Below are 3,873 nucleotides of genomic sequence, written 5' to 3' on the forward strand. Positions count from 1 at the left end.
CCACTACTATTCCCCTCATGCGTGCTCATGCGCGTTCGCGAAGCTCTCCGCAGCGTTATGGTCCCCACCATGGTCGCGTCGTCCCCACTTTCCGGCCGTGGGTAAAAATATCTCAACGCTGGACATAAGGCCGGTATTCAGAGTCGTTGCTTATTCCTAAGATCGTCTTAAGAATTTGCTATCCCTGTCTATCCCATATTTCCAGTCCCTGTCTTGTACAGGGAACAGGGACTTAGGCAGAAGAATAAGAAACGACTATAAATACCGGCCGATTTTAAGAATAAGCGAAGACTCTGAATACTGGCCAATAGAGTGCGCGTTCAGTGCTGAACATTAAAGCAGATGCCGGACGAAGAGAGAGAAAGAGGGATGTAATAGCAGATAGCAGTCAAATGTTGCCGGCGTGACCCCTCTTCTCTTTTTCCCGCCACTATTGGCGTCTGCGAGAGAGACAGATCTCCACTAGACTATCTCTTTCTCTCTCTTCATCCGGCATCTTGTACTTCAATGCTCACATTCAGCATTGAACGCGCACTCTACATCTCTAACTCTATGCTCACACAGAAATATTTGTGTACAAGTATTCGTAATAAAAAACAATGTCTAAGGCAAAAATACAAGTTACTTACCGTTGGCGTCCAATTCGTTTCCAATTTCTTCCCAGATTTTATCCTTGTATGTAAGATTGCAATATTTGGGGGAGTTAGCGTCGTATAAGGCACGATTATTCTTCACAAGTGTGATTAATAGTTCGTCATTCAACCGAGGTGCTGGCATTGTTCCACACTAACTTTTCAACGAACTCACTTCCACGGAAACTGACAAACGAATGACCCTTCCCAGGACGTAAGAAATATCTTACGGGGTCTTCGGCGAAATTTTGGGCTCGGCAAATGGTCTGTTCACACTAGCGTAACGTAACCGTACCGTAAGTAAAATCTTATGTGGTGGGGGGCGAAATGTTGGGCTATACCGTAGCAGAAAGTTGAAAGTATAGGGAAGCCCATGTAAAAGCATGGGGACTTCACAAGCACGTCCACCACCCGCTGTTCAGCTCGAGTAGCTGCTAGACCTTTTTTTACGATCGATCCCGTAAGTTACAGGTCACCTCGACCGTAATTTCGGAACATTATGAGCCACGATCTTTTCCCACCAGAACCACCGTAAAATATTTCAGATACAGCGATACATACTGATGTTTGACAATTTTATTTAATAAGTATATATTATATATACTATACACACACAATTTTACTTAATAAGCATATATTATATATATTATACATATGCAATGTTATTTAATAAGCATATATATTATATACGTGTATAATATATACGCCGGGGCATTTCTCGAGCCCAAAATTTCGTCCCCTACCACGTAAGATTTTTCTTACCGTACGGTTACGTTACGTTAATGTGATCAGACTATCCGCCGTATGAAACAGTACCGTAGCAGAAGATTAAAAAGTATAGCGAAACCCATGTAAAAACACGGGGACTTTAGAATATCCCGCCGACTTCTTCCCCAGACTAGCGCGAAAGTATGGGTCCACCATCCGCTGTGCAGTTTCGAGTAACTGCTAGACCTTTTTTTACTGCCGTTCTGTAAGTTTCAGGTCAATTCGATCATAACTTTAAAACATCATGAGCCACGATCTTTTACGACCAGAACCACCACAAAATATGTCAAATACGTACAGACCCCCAATAAATTGCTGAAGCTGACTGATTTGCTACTTGCAATTGTCAGTGTTATTAAAAAAGCGTAGAAAACAACCAACGAGTGACGATTTTCCATTTAACAAAAGATTACAACAATATCAAAGATACAGGAATCGGATACAAATAAAATTATTAAACATCAGTATATATCGCTGTATCTGAGATATTTTACGATGGTTCTAGTAGGAAAACATCGTGGCTCATGGTTTCGAAATTACGGTCGAGTTGACCTGAAACAGAATCGACCGTAAAAAGAAGGTCTAGCAGCTACTCACAGCGGGTAGTGGACCCATACTTTCGCGCTAGTCTTGTAAAGACGTTGCCGGGCCCTTCTGAAGCCCCCGTGCTTTCACATGGATTTTTCTATATTTTAACTTTCTGCTTCGGTACTGCTTCTTACGGCAGAGGCATCTCTCGAGTCCAAACTTTTGCCAAAGACCCCGTGAGAAAAATTCGGGACGCTACCGTGTCCCTTGATCTTACGGTACGGTTTTTTTACGGTAATGTGAACAGACCGTAAGATGTATTCGCAATAAACGTAAGACTATCTAACGTAATCTATCTAATATCTAAAATAATCGTAGAGCATATACTGCAGACATGGCCAAAGGTGTCGCGCACGCGACACGACCTTCAGCGGAAGCCTAGCTGGGGATGCGTTAAGCAGGGTTCTCATAATTTTTCCACTGTGACCTTGGCACGAGGTGGGGACAGCTATTGAAGTAGGGAGAAATGAGTTGGCCATGCCTGGTATACTGCATGGAGGACCTGTGTGAAAAAGTGTAGACGACGGTGGGAGAGAGAGAAAGCAATAGTTCGGATACTCTCTTTCTCTCTCTAACAGTAGAGACGCAGACGCGTCAAGCAATCATGTGCTTGCGCGAGAGAAAAAGATAGTACCCGAATTACTCTCTCTCTCTCTCTCTCTCTCTCTCACACCGTCGTCTACACTGCCGCCGTAAGGCTTTCTCCATGTAGTATATGCTCTAAGAAAATAATCGAACACCTCGTGTAATATGCAGGAAATAAATAAAATATGTGTAAGCGAAGTCGAAAGACTAACGGCGTAGGAAGAGGCCTGCCTGATAGAAACCAGATGCCCAAGTCCCGGGTTACATTGTTTGGGCCAGACCGATAAGGCCACAGCGTATTTCCACCCCTTAAAAAGGACGTTGGGAAAGCGACGAGTCAAAGCAGTAATAGTTCCTGGCGAGCGCCCAGACGCGTAACAGCGGACACGTCGTATTTGGAATAATTTGTTGAGCTTTAATAAAGTTATAGCATACTCTTACGTATGATTAATCATACTTACACTTACAAATATTTTTGAAGGATAAAATCAGACAAATAGACAACAGTTCAAAGGTATATTTCAAGGATAAAATTAAACAAATAGATAATAGTTTAAGGATGAACAAAATAAACAAACAAGAAATCTCCTCTCCAATATCCAGCAATTCTTGTTCAATATGCGTCTGAAAATTTAATTATTACAATTAATTACAGTACAATTAATTCACATATTGAGTATGTGTCATTGTACTTACTACATTTTTATTCTCCATTCTTGCATCTTGTATTTGTATGTGCCACGTGTGTAATATGTCGATGTCTGTTCGATACTGACTGATATTAACGAATTATTTCCATGGATACAGATTTTCATTTATTTGCCTATTACCGTCCTTAGTGTACATATTTTCAATTTTGAAATGGTAACAAGTTCGAGATACCGACCGCTTGATGGCGATTACTAGCTCAAATATTAATTTCTGCCTTACAACTTAAACCTAACAACGATTAATCAGTCTTTCTTTTTAAAGTTGATTATGAACTAAAATTAAACTAGCTTAATTAGCACTGTCTTCCCTTCTTTGAACGGTTTGCTAGAAAACTAATTAGTTCTTTGGTAGATATGAATATTGCGATTCTAGCAAATCCACTCACTACACAATTGCGATTATAATTTCGATGACAATTATCGTTAATGTTAATTTGTGATGATCGTAAAAAATCATTTTGAATGATTTTGAACACCACCCCGTGATTCACCCCTTAAAAAGAGAAACAAGGCAAGAACAACGCACCGCCATGGAAAGAACATTACCTGCTCATTGTTAAAATACTTCTAAACAATTTAAAAACATTGTT

This window comes from Ceratina calcarata, unplaced genomic scaffold (genome assembly GCF_001652005.2).
Source record: "Ceratina calcarata isolate Rehan_Ccalc_2016 unplaced genomic scaffold, ASM165200v1 scaffold1318, whole genome shotgun sequence".
Classification (NCBI taxonomy): Eukaryota; Metazoa; Arthropoda; class Insecta; order Hymenoptera; family Apidae; genus Ceratina; species Ceratina calcarata.